Genomic DNA, 20,736 nt, shown 5'->3' on the forward strand with positions numbered 1-20,736 from the left:
AAATACAATTTTGGTTGTAGAAATATAGAATTTCTATGATAATGTTGCCATATCGCCCGGTTTTAACCGGGTTGGCCTGGAAAATTGATAAAAAATTTGGGAAAAGTCCGGTTCGACCCGGTTGCCTGGATTTTATTGGAAAAGCCCGGATATTGTCTGAATTTATTCTCGTTCTCACTCTTAAATCAAATTAAAATAAAATCAAATTGTGTTTAAAATCGGAACTTTTGGAGCAAGTTTAAAAAAAGGTTCTTAAAAAGTTTTTTCAAGTTTTTTTTTTCTTGATTTTTGATGAGTTTTTCTTAGGTTTTGACCAAAACTGCCCGGATATTGCTAGGATTTTGGTCGACGATTTTGTCGGTCAAAGCCTACCAAGTCTTTTGAAATCTATTAATTCGATAAATTACAGTCAAACATGAATGTTGCTCCTTTTCTTCAATCTAAGAAAAACATTCACAGCAAAAATGGAACAAACTCACAAATATTGTTAAAAATACTAATTTTGAATATAGAAGTAGTCCGTCTGGAAATCTCGTTCTGGTATCCACGGGAAGTCCACTTTCCGAAGGTTTCGAATGTGTTGATGGTCACCGAACTGATTCAGCTCATCCACTTGATAAAATTCAATCTTCCGGAGCTTAAGAATTTGTAGAAATTTTACTGGAAATAACGCCGAAAGCAACATTTTTGGCGTCTATGTTTTAATAACTGATTTCGAAAGATTTTGGCGTCCTGAATTTCGATTCTTTTGCAAAATTGTGTCTTGTTTCAACGATATGGCCTGCAGAAATTGATCGTTTTGGAGTAAAATTGATCATTCATTACTGATGAATCAACAAACCAACATGGAAAACAAAAAATGATATAGAATCTCAGGGCCGTAGGAAGAACTGCCTCATATGGGGGGGTTTTGATGACCAGTTTTTCCTAGATCATTTTTGCTTGAAAAATGCATACTAAAGAATAGTGAAAAAAAAAGTTAATCTAGAAGTATCTCATTCTTCGAGTTGAAGTTCTTATATGTTAATAGTTATACATTTTAAATCATTACTTTTGAAAATAAGTCCTTAAGGTGATAAGTTTTTTTAATTAAAAAAAACGAATGAGGGATCTTGAAGGCTTTGTTTGAAAAAGAAACTTATTTGAGGTTCAAAACAGATTTATTTTTAACTCTTGTAAACTCTACACATTCAGTTTTAGTTGAATTTTTTTTCAATTATCTACAATATAAACAATGTTAAACAACAAACAAAAAAAAATATTTCCTGAACCCAAAGATGAAGTACAAGTTATTTTATCAACATAAAATAAACATATAATTCATTTCATTTATAAACCTGTGAAAAATTTAAGCTTAGATTTTTTGAATTTTGAAAATCAGTTTCGATCTTATTTTATAACAGTGGTTTTTTGCTGTTTTGTGTTTTGTTTTTGGAAGTTTTGAATTTAAATTCGGAATTCGGATTCGGAATCTGAATTCCTATCCTGACTGAAAATTCCGAATGATGAAACTCTATTATTTCATTTCTGGATCACCATTAGGAATTTTAAAAGTTTCAATTCGGCATAAGAATTAAAAGTTTAAATTTCAAATCCAAATTTTAAAAAGGGTTTGTTATTTTGAATATTTTTTAGTATTCCGAAATTATGTGTTTCAAACATGTCAAAACAATCTTATTTTAGTTTTAAATGTAAAACCAAGATTCGGATCATGATTCTGTCCTAATGATGAACTGATTCAAATTCTACAATCCGGTCATGGGCAACAAATCTAGATTTATGAAAAAAATGGTACCAGAGCATCGGAAATTATTCAAACCTAAGCTCACCAGATATTTTTCTGCATTTATCCGGACAGGGAATATCTGGGCTATTTTATCTAAAAACCTAGCAAAATCCGGACACACGATTTCAAAGTTTACAACCCAAAATCCGGGCAAAACCGGACAAATTTAGGAATTCTTCAATTAAAATCTAGAAGAAAAAACTCGAAAAGTAGTTTGTTTTCATCGAAACACATCAGCCAGTTTATTTGGATAAACTTTGTAAAAAAAATTGTTTTGGACGCAAAATACAAAATTGCTATCGCGCAATTTAAATTTTCTTTGTATTTGTAAATAAGTAAATACTTTCGGGCAAAATCCGGGCAATCAGGCAACCTAAGTGATTCTTATCTTATTGAAAATTCGATATTAGAGACTAAAGGACTGTACCCAAAATTTATGCACCAACTAATTATTTGAATAACTTTTGATAGCGTTTTTCGAGTACAGTCTTTAAGATTCTATCAACAAGTGAGAAATTTTTTGAAAATCTATAGAAGAATTGTGGACCTGGGATAAGATTTCGAGGTTTTGGTCTTAGTTCTGAATCGAGATTGTTACTCTTGATTAACTCGAGTCGTTCATCGAAATTTTATCATGAATTTAAAATTTCATGTTTAGAGAAGAACATTTTGCTTGGCATTTTTGGACTCTCAAAGGGGGGTTTTAACCCCCAAAACAGCCCCCGTTCCTACGGCCATGTAGAATCTATTTACTATCCTCCATTCAATCAAGGATTCAGATTTTTTCTAGATATTCTAGATTCAGAGATATATATATATATATATATATATATATATATATATATATATATATATATATATATATATATATATATATATATATATATATATATATATATATATATATATATATATATATATATATATATATATATATATATATATATATATATATATATATATATATATATATATATATATATATATATATATATATATATATATATATATATATATATATATATATATACCTATATACCTATATATAAAAAATATATTTCTTAATTTTTTTAAATTTAAATAGATAAGATTACAACTATTTCTGACATGGCCGTAAGAATGGGGACCCCCAAACCCCTAACATGAGGGTTCGAAATTGCCAGAAATTTCTTCACTTAACTCAAAATTTCAAATTTTTATTAAAATTTTGATAAACGACCAAAAAGTTCAAGAATAATAATCTGGATTCAGAACTGAAGCTAAAACCTTGCAATTTTATCCCAAGTTCACAATTCTACTACAGTTTTTCAAAAAATTTCACACTTGTTGAAAGAAACTTAGGACTGAATATCGAGTTTTAATAAGATTAGACAAACCTTGCCAGATCGACTTAATTTAGCCCGATCTTTTTCACTTTATTCGCGAAATCATAAAATATTTTAAATTAAGAATTATGTATTTTGATCTGATCATGAACGATTTTTTTGGAATCTAAAATTTTATTTAAAATTTTCTGATGTGTTTCCATTGAAAATTTGTTTTTCAAGTGTTTCTCTTCATGATTTTCATGAAAAAAAAACATGAATAAGTAAAGTTATTTTATAAAGGTTTCTGTAAAGTTAAGATGAGATTCATTCATAGATTTTGTGATTCCAATTTTTTTTTCTAAATATTTAAAGTCAATGTGTAATCAGATTTTTGATTTCTGTATCCAGTTTATTGTTCTCGAATTTCAGTTTGGATCATCATTTAGATGAAATCCTGACTTGAATCTAGGTTTTGCATTTCATATTTCAACTAGATGCGTTTTCCATATTCGAAACACACCATATCGAAATATGAAAATAATTTTGTTTTTAATTCCAAACCATTTTTAAGATATGAATTAGAAATTTTTACTTTAAATTCTTGTACAGAATCGGAATTTATTATTTGAGGACTAAATAGGAGATATCTTGTAGCTGCTTTTCTGCGAGGGTGCTACACTTAAAAGAAAAACTCTCTAGTTGTAAAGTACGTACGATATTACATCTGAATAACTCAATAATATTAATTGATTAAAACTTTGTTAACCTGTGATAACTTGTGTTGATAATGTTTCATAATTGTTATCCAGAATGGAAAACTCGAAGACAGTTTTACATTTGCAATTTTTAATTAGAATCACAAGCCAAAAATTCAGAATTCAAATGAAAGATTTCTGGCTAAATGCTCTGATACTTATTTCGCATTTTGGTACACAACTTAATGGAATAATAATCTGGAAATGAGATTTTAAAATCGTTCTCAAATTCGGAATTCAGATTCAAATGGCAGGATTCAGATTTGAAATTTAAATTAAAAATTCAATCATAGATTCAGCTCGAAGTTTAGTTTTTTTTTCATCAAAATAATATATCAATGGGAGAAGTTTAGGATTCAAATTGCAAGAAATCGCAGTTTCCTTATTTTAATTCTGGAATAAAAATAATTTTTTAATACAATTAGATCCAGTTTGGAAACTCAAATCAGAAGGAATCACAAATATTAAATACATTTTTTAAAAATTTAAGTGGCTTTTTTCCGTGAATATTTTAGATTTGAAATGATAGATGGATAGACCATAGGAAGAACGTTACTAAGGTGTTGAAAAGAGCGAGGAGCATTTCGAATAGAAGCTTAATCACATTTGAATTTGAGATCATTTGAAAAACTTTGTTCTTAGAAAAATTTTGATTTTAATTTTTTTTTTTAATTTTCGCAGGATTCTTATTTGAAATGATAAATTTTTGAAAAAGAAAGTACAAACTAAAATCCTTAAATTTTAATCGAGTTTACAAGAGTAAAAAAAATCAGATTTGAGCCGCAAACTTAAGCTCTTAGTTTTTTTTGTAAATATTTGATACATTTTCATATTGGTAATGGTTGTGGTTAAAAAAAAAAGATTATTAGATACTGGCTTGTTTACTTGAGTATAAAAAGTTTTCTTATTAAATGAAAAAAAATAAAAATGAAATCCTTCATTTGTTTTTTAAACTTTATAAAAAAATTGGCAATTTTTTGGACTTTTTTTCGAATGTTAGGATTTTAATTAAATACAGAACCATATTGTAAAATAACTCACACCTGAATTAAGAATTCAACTTTTTTTCCTTCATGTTTAAGAAAAAATGTTATAGGAAAATTTTTGTCACCAAACCCCCATGAGCCAGCTCTTCCTATGGCCCTGATTTATGACACCGCTAAATAAAGTTTAAGAGATTTTAAGTCATTCAAGAACTTTATTGAAGACTGCAAAATGATTGGACTTATGGTTTGAAAAAAATTTAAGATTCGATTCGAGTTAATAATTCAAAATTTTTTTCAAAATTAGAAAAAAACAATAAAAAAAAACTTCTATAACTTTTTTTTAGCAGTCAAAATTACTCGCGATCTTCGAGAAAGTTCATTAATGTGTTTAAAACTTTAATTTAAAAATGTTTGTAATCTTCTACAGTTTTGCAAAAAATTGCACAAATTGATTAAATGATTTTATACCTATTTTCCAAAGTTATTTCGAAAACAAGAGCTGCTAAAAAACAAATAGAATATTTTTATTCAGTGCCTCCAAATGAGTCTAAATCAGTTCTTAGGTTTTTTGCATCCGGAAAATTGTAAAATTGTTGCCTTGCGTTATTCTTTTATAGAACCTTTCAACTATCCCAACACACCCAAAACTCAGATCTTCTCCAAGCAATTTTCCACCAATTAAAAATCATGAAAGCACTAAAACACTTTATTCGGCTGTTATTTTTGATCACATTGAATTCTGACAGTTTTCAATCGTATTTCGGTTATATTTTTCAAAATATTTTCCCTTATTTATCGCCAAAAATGTAAAAAATGTCACCATGGTTCATTGTCTACTTCTCCTACACATCAAATTGGACTTAATTTTCAAGTAAACTGTGGACAAATAGATGATTGAACTCTATGATCGGAGGAGGAGCTCGAGGAGCTGGAGCAGCTGCATCGTTCCCAAGAAACACGAAAGTTCTATCAGAAACTCAACGCATCCCGCAAAGGCTTCATGCCGCAAGCCGAAATGTGCCGGGATAAGGACGGGGGTATCCTGACGGACAATCGTGAGGTGATGAAAAGGTGGAAGCAGCACTTCGATGAACACCTGAACGGCGCACATGCAGGAGATCAAGACGGTGGGGGAAGGTACATCGCCGGCGTAGCCAACGACGAAGACGAGCCACTCCCAACAATGAGTGAAGTTAAGGAAGCCATTCGCCAGCTGAATAGAAACAAGTCGGCTGGGAAGGATGGCCCGGACAGATTGGCCGATTGCCTACACCGGTTGATAATCCGGATCTGGGACATAGAACAGCTACCGGAGGAGTGGAAGGAGGGGGTAATATGCCCCATCTACAAGAAGGGCGACAAATTGGACTGTGAGAACTACCGAGCGATCACTGTCCTCAATGCCGCCTACAAAGTATTGTCCCGAATCCTACTCCGCCGCCTAACGCCACAAGCAAACAGATTCGTGGGAAGTCATCAGGCCGGCTTTATGGAGGGACGGTCTACGACGGACCAGATATTCACATTGCGGCAAATCCTCCAAAAATGCCGTGAACACCAAGTCCCTACGCACCATCTATTCATCGACTTCAAAGCCGCATACGACACGATCGACCGTAACGAGCTATGGAAAATCATGGACGAGAACGGCTTTTCCGGGAAGCTGATCAGACTGATCAAGGCGACGATGGATGGAACGCAGTGCTGTGTGCGGATTTCGGGTGAATTGTCGAGTTCATTCGAATCGCGCAGGGGGCTTCGACAAGGTGATGGTCTATCCTGCATGATGTTCAACGTGGCGCTAGAAGGTGTTATTCGACGAGCGGTGGGCGAAATGCGGGGCACGATTTTCAACAGATCCAGTCAACTTATCTGCTTTGCCGATGACATTGATATAGTGGGCAGATCATCTGCGGCGGTGGAGGAGATCTACCGCAAACTGAAACGCGAAGCAGGAAGGATTGGGTTGATGATTAATACGTCCAAGACGAAGTACATGCTGGCCTGCGGATCCGAGACCGACCGAACCCGCTTGTCCAGTAATAACAAGGTCACGATCGACGGCGACGAGCTGGAGATAGTCGAAAACTTTGTCTATCTCGGCTCACTGGTGACCTTAGACAATGACACTAGCCGTGAGATCCGGAGGCGAATTATCAGCGGAAGTCGTGCCTACTATGGACTCCAATTTTAGGAATTATGTTCGTCAAGTTATGACGTGAGACGGAATACTATGTAAATAAAAATAAAATAAAATAATGTTCAGTCTTCCTTTAGCAGCATTTATCGCCAAGATCGACCACGATTTGGAAAACTTTCGGTTCACCGTTTGTTGTCCTTAATACAGTGTCAGCAATGGAAAACTTTAAGCCCATTATTTTTCTTCGATTGCATGTTGACAAAATTAATGGGATGGATCTCCAAACTTCAACTACGTTCTTGCTCAATTTCCAAAGTTTTCCATCATTTGTCAAAATAAAAAATCGCTACAGAATCGCTAAACTTTGTTCGAATATTAAAGAAAACGGAAGCAAAAAAAAAACACCATCAGATATCACGAACACTTTTCTCTATTCACAAAATACAATTGAAAACACGGAGACAAATCTCTTTTGCAGGAGCAAAAGTCGAATGTTTTTTTTCTGCTGCTGCTCGTTGAAAAACTTTGGCAATAATTGAGATTTTTATTCGTTTTGTGAACCATCAACCATCGCCAAGATGGTGTTGGCTTTTCTTTTATTGAGTTTTGCAAATAAATAGAAGCGCAAATCTCAGTATATTTGCATATCAATTTATCTCGGGGGGTCCCTATGATTCGTTTTTTTTTTTCAAATGCTATTCCAGAGAATACAAAACATTTTAAACGTGTTAAAGAACTGGAGTTGAGTACAACGGATACAAATTTGAAGTAGAAGGTTCAGAGATTATTGTGAGCTATAGGAGAAAATGTGTATGTGCCGTGAAGCATCGTAAATCGACAACAAAAAATGTCAATTTTTTACTACTCCAAAAACTTTTCTGAGTATTTCACATATTTTTAATGAAAACTCGAGCCAAATGTACATTTTCAATTGCAGTTTTTTAAAGGAATAGTCAATTAACGTTCCTTTAAAATTTGGGAAAGACCCAACAATTGGTAAGCTAGAATTTTTTATTCGAAAAAACATAAATTTTGGCTATTTTCTATAAGGTTTCCTTCTGCAGCTGCATACAATCAGGCGTAATAATTTTAAAGCTGGAAGGCGTATTTGGATGTTTGATGGTGGTTGAAATTGAAAAAAAAATTATATCTTTGGATTACTACAGAATTCAAATTTACTTAAATGCTTTTCAATTGCCATCGTTCAATGGCATGTTTTGTATTTTTATCGGACCTCATGATCTCACTTTTTTTTTTTAATTTTCAATTAAAACTTTACATTTTATACTGTCTTAGGCTGAAACTATTTAAATTTTTATATAACGCATTTATTAAATGTAACAACTAAACCAAATCCAATAGTTATAGTTTAATGCACAGTGTTTAAAGTAACAACGAGAAAATCGTTCTTTTATACAGACCAACGAGAAACGCATAAAGTTTAATATAAAGATATGATAAAAAATATAGATTATTGGAAATAATTTAAAAGTTAAGAAAATGGACGAAAAGATTGATTCACATGGGGGCCGTTCAGATACCACGTGGACAGAAAAAAAAAGATTTTTGACGCCCTCCTCCCCCTCCGTGGTCATGCGTGGACATTTGGCAAACCCCTACCTCCCTCCCCGGATGTCCACGGGGACAGATTTGAAATTTGTTTTTTTTTCTAAATCTAATTTGTAATAATTATAGTTATTATTAATTTCTAAATTATCATATTTATAGCTTGCTTTCAAGTGGCTACTAGTTGCTTATACTTAAATTGGAATGCTTTGCAATTTTAATATTTTTATTGAAACATCTTAATATTTATTCACCTTTAGAAAATATTTTGAATGTAAGTATGTCCACGTGGACATTACCCAAACCCCTACCCCCCTGTCCGTGGACATTTCCATACCCCCTCCTCCCCCCTACGTTGTCCAGGTGGTAGGTATCTGAACGGCTCCATGTTAGTTTTCTCTGACCGACTGACTATTTTAAAATGGAACTATCAGATAGGCTAATTTATTCAAATTTAATTAAAACAATCTGCCATTTTTCAAAGGATTGTTTTTTTCATAATCATTTGTATTTATGAAAACTTAACTCGAAGCAATGTAAAGTCTTCTATAATTTATCGATCACACAGAATGTTGCTCACGCAACATCGTACTACCCCAGATGGCAGCAGCGCAGCTTCGAAACAGCGGATATTTTCTCTTCAAATAGCCATGTTGTCTGTGTAGAAATATGTTTCTGGTATCTTCAAATAAAAAATGTAAATCAATCACGTGCAAACATTACGGAAGAGTTGAGAAATTTCTCAAAAATGAAAGCTCTGATTGGAGCTTGAAAATGCAAAATTTTATTCTCAATTTTTTTTAATATTCTCCTCACCAATTAAATTCTCTTATTGAGAATAATGACCGGATAGATATTTCAAATATTTTTCATGTCATTATTATGAAGATTTGAAACATAGAACACAAAATTAAAAAAAAAACAAAATAATTAAATTCAAATTCTATGGAGATACAAATATAAGAGTTGAAGAATTCAAAACTTTTAATTAGGTTATTTTCACAACCACAATTCAGTGTCTCATATCTAAATCATAATTTCAAATCATGTTTTGAGAAACGAAATATGAGTTTAATATAAAAAATGAAGATTAAAAGTTACAATCACAGAAGAAATTGCAAAAAATGTGTTTTTCAATTTTATATCTTTAAAAAAATGTTATCAAATTATTATTCTAAATGTGACAAAAGTTTCATTCGATGCCCCCAAAGCCAAAGGGGTAGATGTGAAAAAAAAAATCGTTTGAAAAAAAAATCAGAATAGAGATTAAATGTTTAAAATACAGAATCCGTTATCATTGAAAAAAATCAGATAAGAAATCCAAAAGAGTTTAGTACCTTAAACAGGAATTCTAAGTTCTCAAAATTCAGAAAAACCATGAAACTGAATTTCTATTCTATTCTATTCTATTTTGTTTATTTATAGAGGATTTTAACCAACTTGGTCATTCGTCCTCTTAGGAGATTTATAATAGAAAACTGAATTTCAATAACTGAAGAAACAACACAAGACATGAAAATCTCAATGAATTGAATCTGGAAAAATATAAGATGGAATAAACATAGAAATATTCATGTTAAGAGAATCACCCAAGTAACACCGATACTTTTATTAAACTCCTCAAGCCGCTTATAAAACCAAAACTTTATCTAGTAGCCTGCTATAAGACCTAAAATGTTACTTGGGCACTCAATGATATTAGCAACTCAACTATGAGATCGTTTTAATGACAATTTAAGATTGGCCATTTAAATATGAATGCTGAATTCAGGATATTTACTTCAGTAGATGGATAAATGTTGGTTAAATCAGTTGGAAATGTTTAAATACGAATTTTAAACTTAAGACAGAAATTGTGTAAAGGTTCTCGAATTTTGCTGATCTAGAGATTGATTAACTACCTTCACTTTGCGCCAAACGAGCACGAAACAATCGTACTCGTATGTGAAGCAGCAATTTCCGTTGATGCCCGGCTAGACTCCTCAAGGCGAGTCCTTCAAAAATAGTCAACCCGACCAATCGCTATGCAAGTCCCATTTACGCCCGAGTTAACCGAAATAATGTTCCAACGGGGATACAAACAAAAACGCGGTTCTACACAAGCAATAAAAATTCTTTCTCTCTTAGAGCAACAAACAGCCAACAACCTGAGTTGACAATATTTATTTCCTGTTCCTAGGCCTACAAACTGAACATGTTCTTTGGGATCCCACCTATTAATTTTAGTCTGCTTTACCGGCGCACCGGGTGTTCTATTTAAAATTAGCCAAATTTACCAAAATAATCCAATGCGTGGTGCTGCGTTATCGACAGTAGCTATTTATAACTTCAACAAAGATAGATCTGACCTCCCAAGTAACACAGATTATGCCAACTAGCATTAGGAAGTTTTATTATGGTTTAATTATGGCATTTTTTTGTGCAGCTCGTTTTATGACGGTTTTATTATGGTCATGCAGAATGCTTATATTTTTTTTCGACCATATGTTTGCAGATGGTTTTGAAAACGCTAATAAAACTTTTATTAAACATACTGTTTTAGTTATTTTGAAAGACTTATGAATGCTTTTTTAAAACTATAATAAAACACAAACTTAGAAGTTTGCTTCAAGCTTTCTTTTGCATGTTCTATAATAGCACTCAGTGCCTGATTATTAAACCGCCATAAAACTTAGTGACAGTTCTCGATCAAAATGTCAAAACAGGACACGCTCAGATTAGATAGCACATATTTGAATTGGAACTCCCATTTTTACACATTTTTGGTAAGTTATGCGTGTTGGTTTTGAGTTTAAATTTAAAAAATACATCTTTGAAAACTTGAAATCACCGAAAGTGGTATGAATATCTTTACAATATGAGTATTGAGTGAAAGGGCCCAAATAGTAGGAAAAAAAGCTTGACGCCATCATTAATTTAAGATGGCGGCTTCCTCTTTTATTTTCAAAGCTGTAAATTACTGAAAATATCGTGAAACCTTCACAATATGGTTATAAGGTGAAAGTAATAATCGAGTAGAAGTCAAATTTCGTTGCCCGTCGCCATCTTAAATCCAAGATGGCGGCTACCACTCAACTTAAAAATACTGTAAATGACTGAAAATCGCATAAAACCTATATTATAGGGGTATAAGTTAAAAGAAATCAACCGGTAGAAGTTGAATTACGCTATGTTACGCCATCTTGAAATCCAAGATGGCGGCTTCCGCTAAACTTTAAAATGTAGTGAATGACTTAAAATGACATGAAACCCAAATTGGTAGTGGGTGAAGGGGTTTACGAGTAGAAGTCGAATATTGCTATCTTACGCCATCTTGAAATCCAAGATGGCAGCTTTCTATAAACTTAAAAAATGCTCTAAATCATTGAATGAAACCTCCAAAATATGGATATTTGTCAATTGGGATAAGCTATTAAAAGTTTATTTTTGCATTCTGACGCTATCTTGAAATCCAGGAAGGTGGCTTCAGCTGAACTTAAAAATACTGTAAATGAATGAAAATAGCATGAAACTCCCAAATATATTGCATTGGGTGCTAAGGCTAAATGATAGAAGTCAAATATCTCTTTTCGCGTTTCTCTGAAAATCTGTAAGTGACTGAAAATCCCACAAAAACCACCACAATAAAGACCCCGTTCGTTTTTGGCAACATTCGATTTTGGAAACATCGAATTTGGCACATGTGCCAAAATCAGACGGTTAACAGAAACAACATAACCTTATAGTTTTCGCTAGAATAAGACCAATACAATTTAGACATAATAGCATGATAGGAATAAAAAAATTACATAAATGGCAAAAAAATCAAAAACTATAAACAAAACAAGAAAAGTTCTAAATGCATTAGAAACATAATGAAAAAATAATAAAAGTGATTTAAAATTGTCTAAATTGTTTTAAAATAGTAGTTTTAATGTAGTATTACGTGAAAAAAAGTTGTGTTCAAGCGATTTTCATTGATTAACAGCATTTTAAATTCAGTGGAAGCTGCCATCTTGGATTCCAAGATGGCGTCGGAAAGAAAAAAAATCGACATCTTCTAGCTTAGCCTTTTCATTCAATACTCGTATAGCGGTGGTTTAATGCGACTTTTTGACAGCAAAAGTTGAGCGGATGCCGCCATCTTGGATTTCAAGATGGCGTCGGATAGCGAAATTAGACTTCTACTCGTTTAGCACTTTCACCCGATACCCATTTTGTTGGGGTTTCATGCGATTTCAAGTCATTTACACCATTTTAAAATTCAGCGGAAGCCGCCATCTTGGATTTCAAGATGGCGTCAGACAACGAAATTTAACTTCAACTCATGATTTATTCCACGGGTCATTGAAAACCAATCCCTTTTCATTCAAAAAGTCTGTCCTCATTTACTGTACTAATGATTAACAACTCGAAATGAGGAACTCAACCTTAGCATGTAATTGGTTTGCTTGCGAGAGAAACGTCAAATCGTAGCATTTTTTGGGGTCATCATTAAACCATAATAAAACTATGAATTGACTCACGCCATGTTGATTGCAAAATCGAAGGGTACAAAATGACGCCATGTTGATGGATTCACAATGCCAGCATTGGAAAAAAATTTTTCAGGCCTTTTTTCCATCAATCCCATCATGATTGACCATCAGATTTGACGAGGCGCATTTATTTTAAGATACTATTTCATATACATTTTACCTAAAATCTTGACTGGCAGTAGAAAAGACGCTCATTATATGGGTAAAACATTGGTTTTTTAGCTATTAATTTTACCAGATTCATATCTGAATAATGCAATCATCATTCATCAACCATTACGGTTGCTGGAAAAAATAAAAAAAAACTCCGAGAACTGACAGAACCGAAAAAAACAAAAATTTCAAATGTTTTATAATAGCTTTTTAAAAGCTTTGGTGACCAATATTGATGACTAACAATGATTGGTCATGATGACGTTCCTAGGATAGGGCCAAATAGCCTAATTTTGGCTTTATTAGAGTCCAGGTGATGTTATAGAATGTACTTTAGCTTTTTATGAAGATTAATGCTATGGTCCAAACGACATTTTGCTGACCATAATAAAGCTAAAATTGTTACTTGGGCTTAATTGTTCCGCAAAATATCTCCGGCCGACTGCTTGACTGGATGCTGTCAGTTCCCTCTGACGATCGATGTGTGTCTTGGCTAACTGCGATGTAAGGTTGGCTCCGCCAACGGTTGCACCACGGAATTCGGGCTCCTGAAGACCACGAGGCAATCGACGACCTCCGGTGATCTTAAGTGGACAGACGTTTCCACCTGGGCCCGTGAATGCGCGGGAGGTTGGTCACTGACCCTAGGGTGACGGGACCAATCCCTGGAAAGCGGCACTCTGACTGACTGCCACTCCCTGCACCCACCAGTAGCACCTTCACTAGAAGGATATTCCTTCAAGGAAAAACATCAGGACGAAATAGCGAAATACAAATCCGATATTAACGATGTGTCAATCAAGATGATTTTCTAACTAGTTTAAGACTAAAGTTTACCTTATCGGACGACGCTTTTAATCTCTACCCTGCCAGAGGGTCTGGGTTCGATCCTGGTACCTGGTAAGTTATCGTTTGATTCGTAAAATATCGTCCTCAGGTTTTTAAACGGGATACACGGATTCGGTTCCTGCCAGTGGCGTGTAGTAGCAGTTCACTTGAACCGAACAATATTGACTTGTTGCTAATCACTTTTCCTAAATTTTCTTGAAACTTTATCTGAAACTAGAATTCTCGAATGTTTACTAATTGGCGCATATCGGGATTCAAATCTTCGCAAATGACTTTGGCTAGTTTTCACTTGGCTAACGTGTTGACTGTTTGCCGAACGAATCGAGAAAGAATTCTTATTGGCAAACAGGGGACGTTGACCCCCGGAAATTCTAATTCCAAATCGAATCCCACTCATACAATCAATGTCTGATCCGATCTATCATCATTGGAGCTGGCCATAATTTCTGTTAACCCGGTGAAATGGGGGATTGCACGGCGATCGGTTACCAAATTGTGGTACCAAATCCCATCACTAGGGGCGTAAATTTAAGTTAAAACGGAACCGAAATTGCTACTTGTATATTGAGCAACCATGCCTCGACTAGAATAACGAAAGGAGGCAATTTGCCAATCAATCGTAGAGAAAGATTTAATGTTTGCCGCTATGAATAACAACAAACCTCAAATCTTTCAATCATTTTGTAACAATGTTACAATTGGAATGGAAATTCATTAAAGAAACTCAGTACTGTCGATTGGTGCAATTTACGCCACTACTGTTTTTTTTATGCATATTGTTTTCAAAAATAGGGAGGAAATTAGAATTTATCAACCAACGGTTATTTCAATAAATTGATTGAAAATTGACAAATTTGAGTAATACCCGGTATTAACCCGAATACTGCCCTGAGATGTTTATCATAAATCTTCTATATTCTCTCTTAGCCCTGTGAGCCAGTTTTGACGAAATAAGCTACTATTTTAGAGCAGTAACCATTACTTGGAAAGTGAACGTTAAAATAAACATCATAATTGTGCAAGATGTTTGTATGGAATGAAAATGAGGAGATCCTGACTGACATGTTTCGTTTAAAAAAATGAAAATTTGAGGTATTTTTCTTCATATTTTTCTTAATTTTTTTTTTGGAGTTCGGTTTACATTTTTTTCCAGATTTTGGGTTGAAAATTTTGAATTTCAATAGTAAGATTATGATGTTCTCAGCCCGGAAAATGCGGGAAAACTGCCCTTAGAGTACGCGGCCCCCTTAATTTATGTAAGAGGAAAACTATTCTAGATATTTATTCACAATTACAAAAATAGCTTAAAAGTGTTAGAGTAAATGAATGCTCAACAAAATGCTGCTCAAAAGTGACAAGCTTTATAAATTTGGTCCTAGGGTTGTGGAGATATAAAATGTTCAATGTTGAAGTTTTTCGATTGAATTCCGCATATGTTGGTTAAGTATGGATTGATAGTTTTGGCTCAATCTACAGTTATCCGGTCCATTTAAAGTTATTTAAAATCAAAATTTGAAAATGATCAGCTCTAAAAATCAGCATTCTTATTCGAAATCATGATTTCTTATTATATAGAATACTAGCTGATCCCGTACGAACTTCGTTTCGCTTTAAATCATTGGTACGTCAAAATGAGTTTAGAAAATGAATTCGAAACATTCTTTCGACAATTTTGGGGAAAAAATTCAACAGTGTTTAAAGTCGCTACTATTACTATTACTTGAAATTCAAATTAAACAGTTGATTAGCTTTTTATTAAAATTTATGTGAGAGTGTTTTCTTCTCGATCGATTGCAAAATCTAGACATTCTGGCAGAAACATGTACTATTTGTTTATGTGCACGACTCTTTTGCTTGACCCTCACACTTAAATTGGTATCAATTAACTGCTTCCAACAAAATTATTGCACAAAACACTGAACATTCGATGAAACCCTCTTTTTTCTGTCCCATGGCCCGAAATTCGATAATTGAAACCAATTTTACGTTCCTCAAAACTCCCTTGTGCCATTTTTTCTTGTCAAATTATATGTAAAATAACGTCAGGAACTTGAAAACAGTGAACAGTGAATATAGACGCCCCTTTCGCCGAGTCAATTGCTCATAGTTTATCACCCTCATCTGAACATTTTCATCTCAATCCGATGCATGATCACGACAATATCGCGAAAACAGTGAGCAACTAACATGGACGGCCTTTTTTTACCACGATTCAAAACTTGACACCTGAAATCAATTATCTTTTCTGTTAAACTCCCATGTGTCAATTTTCATTACATTTCTACATATGCTCAATCAAGAGAATATCGTAAAAACAGTGAACAGATAATAACCCCTTTTGCCGACCCCTGAGTCAAGATTTGAAACCTGAAAGCAAAAGAGCGTCCCTCAAAACTCCTATGCGGAAATTTTCATCTCAATCCAATGTAGAATAACGTCAAAATCGCAAAAACATTAAAGTTGGGTATGGACGACTCCTTCAGCCGACTTCTGATCCGCAATTCGAAACTTGAAATCGATTGCTCGTCTTTCGAAACACTCATGTGCAAATTTTCATCACAATCCGGTATATAATAACACCAATATCGCAAAAACATTAATCAGTGAATATGGCCGACCCCTGACCCTAAATTTGATAACTGTAATCGATTGCTCGTCTCTTAAAACACTCATGTGCAAATTTTCATCACAATCCGACGGAAAATAACGTCAATAACGTGAAAACAATATTTGTCTTGTATGGACGACCCCCTTCAGAAGGGGTCGTCCAAAAATCTAAAAAAATTTTCATCTTTCCTGGTCCTAATGAGCATCCATGCCAAATTTCAGATCTCTAGCTCTTAAGACGGCTGAGTCTATAGAGGACAAACAAACAAACAAACAAACAAACATACAGATAATTGCTTTTTATATATATAGATTAATCGAGAGAGCTTCTGGTTTTGAATTCTTTATTTTAATTTCAGGTAATAAGGTTAAAATTTCATTTAAATCATGATCAAGCTATTAAAAAAGTTTAAAAAAATTTACCACGAAATAAGTTTGAGTGACTTATATTGATTTCAAAAATTGGTATTGCAATAGTTCTCTAAAAGTTGCTAAGTATACAGTCGGATTGTTGAATTTTGACAGAAAGATTATATTTTCATCTGATATTCGCAACTTAAAATCAAAACCTCCAAAACGAATGATTTTCGTCAAAAAAAAAACTATTATTTTAACTTGAGGCTGCAAGGTTACCAGCTCGATCCCTTAAACCTAATTGAAATGGTTTTCCTTCGACCTCAACCAACAATGACCATTATTTTTCCTAAATTTGATAAATTTTTCACAGATATATTTGAAGAAAAATCACATATTCATGATATGAGAGATAAATGATTTTTTGCGGCAAACAAAATTGCAATTTTTCATCTGGTTTCAGTGAATAAGCCTTTAGTACTAATTTTCATATTTAACATAATTACAACTAACATTTTACCTCTCTAGATTAAGTTCAATTAATGGAATAATTTGTCAATGTTTGAATTATGAATACTTTAAAACCATTTAACATATTTCCAACTTGCATATTAGGCAAAAATTAACACGGAAAACAGAAACAGAAATTCTAGGTGGATTTTTGTACAAATACAAATAAATACAGATTTTTTCATGAGGCCGATACAGAACATTTTGGTCAATAAACTTTTTAATAAGAGGCAAGCTGAAATGCCACTTAACAGATCGCCACAAAATTTTTCGCATCTATACATTACATTACTAGGTAGTTTCACTGAAAACTTCATCATTTTTCATTCATCTGTTCAAAAGTTATTCACAAATTAAAGTGTTGCTTTTTTTTACGAATACTCTGCTTATATTTTATGCAATATAGTTTTGAAAAGTGAACTATTCGGCACTGTGAACAGTTTCGAAAAGTGCTGCATTTCAGAACTGAATTCAGTGTCGAAAAGCTCATTCCACGACCTACTTCATCCTAAATTTTCAGTCGCTGGTATGGTAACCCACATATTTTTTTTTTCAATTAATTAATCTCAGGGGATTTTTTCTAATTTGCATTTAATTATTCTGAATTTATTTTTAATAAGGTCAATTATTCACACTTTTTTTTTAGCAAAGTAACATTCCCAATTTATTATTATTTTTAGAAATAAATAAAAATTAATGGATATCATTAATGGTAATAGTATTCAGCAACCTACGTTGCAAATATTTGGCTTCGATCTAGAGCAAACATTATCTCTATATTCTGCCACATCAATCAGTGAATGTATCTGAACCGCTATCTTTTTTTTTCATGATTTGCAGCAGCCACGCCAGTTTTTGATCTCGTTCTGACATGAAATCAAATATTCTTAAATCATATTTGATTCGATGTCAATTCGAAGCTTCAACCTTCGTTATTTGGAACTAGCAAAACGATTCAACTATATATATAAACAACAGCAACAACAATTTAATTGAAATGCAAATATCTCTCAGGAATAATTTTGTTTATATTTGTTATTTCAATACAGCTTCTAGCGAAATAACATTTTTTGAGCGTTATTGAAAATTGGCTTAAATTTTCATTTTAAGGTATGAACATATTAATTAAACGTTCTCGATAAGTTTAATTAAGGTTTTAAAAACTATGTTTTTTGTAAACTTTATTCTTGATTTGATTCAACTTATGTCGTAGAACCTTTTTACAATTTATCAAAACATGGTGAAATCCCCTTGAAAAAGGCTCATCTTTGAGAACATTCCGATGCCCGTAAGGTTTTCACTGAAACAGGGTTCCCCTCTTGAAAAATGAAGCCTAATGATAAAAAATGTATTAATGGCGAAACGGGTTCCTTCTTTATTGATCTTTTTTTATCTACAATTTTTGTCTTTCTTTTTAGATAATTAATGTAACACGCGGCTTAGGCACAGAAATAGAACGTTTTTTTCACCAACACAATTTTTTTAAGTTTGTATATAAAAAAAAACTGTAAATCACAGAATTAATTAAAATGTTTATAGACGTACCCTTCTCAAGAAACTGGTAAATCTTTTCTGTGTTTCTCGGAGCAGTTAAAATTTTCCGTGGAACTTTGTAGGCGGATCCAAGGAAAATTTCAGAACTCAGTTTGGGCTCACAAATCCAAAAACCCCACTCCAGGTGTTGTTTCCGCTTCACAAAAATCACTTAATCCAAGAGGTTTTTCAGATAATGGTTAAATTTCCAGAACAGCTTCCACACCGGACTCATTCATCCGAACTCTTTCAAATCGTTCCGTGAATTTTATTGCAATTACTTTCCGTAAAAAATCGTTACTAATTGGGTGTAACTGCACAAAATCGCTCACGTTTCCCGGAAATCTTCAACAATCGTGTGTACATTCAAGCACTTGCACTATTCACAATATTTTGCTTTAATCAAAGGAACCAAATTAGTTGCTTATCACCTTTCCGCTTAATCCGACTTCTTCTCAGTTTCCAACCCACTCTCTGGAGCCACTAGCACTCAAAATCATAAGAATTCCACCCGAATGACCCAATTCCGACCGCCCACGCACAAACGCCCCCAAATCACACTTCCTAGTTATGGGTAGTTATCCTGGGTTGCTTGCTAGTTGTCACACACCGCACCGTTTCCGTTTCCGTTTTTATTCCTTCTGGTTTTATCCGACTGGTCCAGCCGACGGTTGCACGCAGACTGAATCCTCCGGATGGCGAAACGTTGTCTTGGAGCCTCCAGTTTTGTTCTTGGCGCCGGAAGCGGGATTTCGGGGAGCGGGAGATTTTCTCGCGTCCAAACCTCGTTTTCTTTGGAATGCGTTCCGAGAGGAGTTCTAAGTAGCATCAGGAAAAGACTGGAGTCTGGAATTCCGCTCCTCAGGTTCGAAGGTTTTTTTTTATTTAATCGGAGGGAACTGTTGCATGTGCTGTACTAAATTCAGGCGACAGGCGTTGAAAATTTCATTTTGTAGCTAATGCGATTATTGTTAACATCCGACTTATTGCTGCTGCAGAAGAGAATGAGAGTTAAGAAATTCTGTCGTCTCGTCTGAATGTCCTGTGAAAACTAATTAGCTTGGACGAGAAATGGGAAATGCTCAAATGGAAGGAATTTGGAACAGATGCTGTGACTCAATTTGGTAGCTTGTTTGGCGGGGTGAACGTTATGAACTTGTAAAGGACGCTAATTATACGTTTAATTTATCGGCACTAAAGTCATAAACCGCGTAATGAGGGTATAGTTGTTTAGCAGTTTCTCGTAACGACCGAATAAAAATGATTAATTTAAACCGAAAGAACAAAAATTAATTAGGGAAGAATGGGGTAACGTGGCCCATGGGGAAACATGCGCCACTCTGAATATCTCAGATGTGTGTTGAGTTAAAAATCTCAATCCAACTGTCATCGTCGTTGCTTTTCGTAAGCATGTTTTTCTATATGTTGTTGACTTATGTACATATCATATGCTTCTTTCATTTAACTAGCCTAGAAAAATGTTCTTACATAATTAAACAAGCACCCACTAGTTGCATTGACGGGGAACCAAAAGTTCATAACACAATTATGCTCATACGCTTATGATGTTAGTCATGGTCTTTCACGTGGGAAAGGAATTTTTGATGAAACATCAGTAAGTCACACAAACGTAACCAATTTGCATATCTTATCTAGTGGGTAATCGTGGGTCA

General features: G+C 33.7%; 1 protein-coding gene across 1 annotated transcript in view; it reads right to left on the bottom strand.

Moving 5' to 3' along the window:
* LOC129757452 (uncharacterized) overlaps window positions 1-19,731 on the bottom strand; it is a 171,115-nt gene extending 151,384 nt beyond the window's left edge. Inside the window, exon 1 of the mRNA XM_055754687.1 lies at window positions 19,076-19,731. The gene's annotated coding sequence lies outside the window, so the exon portion shown is untranslated. The remainder of the gene's footprint in view (window positions 1-19,075) is intronic.
* Window positions 19,732-20,736: the final 1,005 nt, after the last annotated feature.

Source organism: Uranotaenia lowii, chromosome 1 (assembly GCF_029784155.1).
Source record: "Uranotaenia lowii strain MFRU-FL chromosome 1, ASM2978415v1, whole genome shotgun sequence".
Classification (NCBI taxonomy): domain Eukaryota; kingdom Metazoa; phylum Arthropoda; class Insecta; order Diptera; family Culicidae; genus Uranotaenia; species Uranotaenia lowii.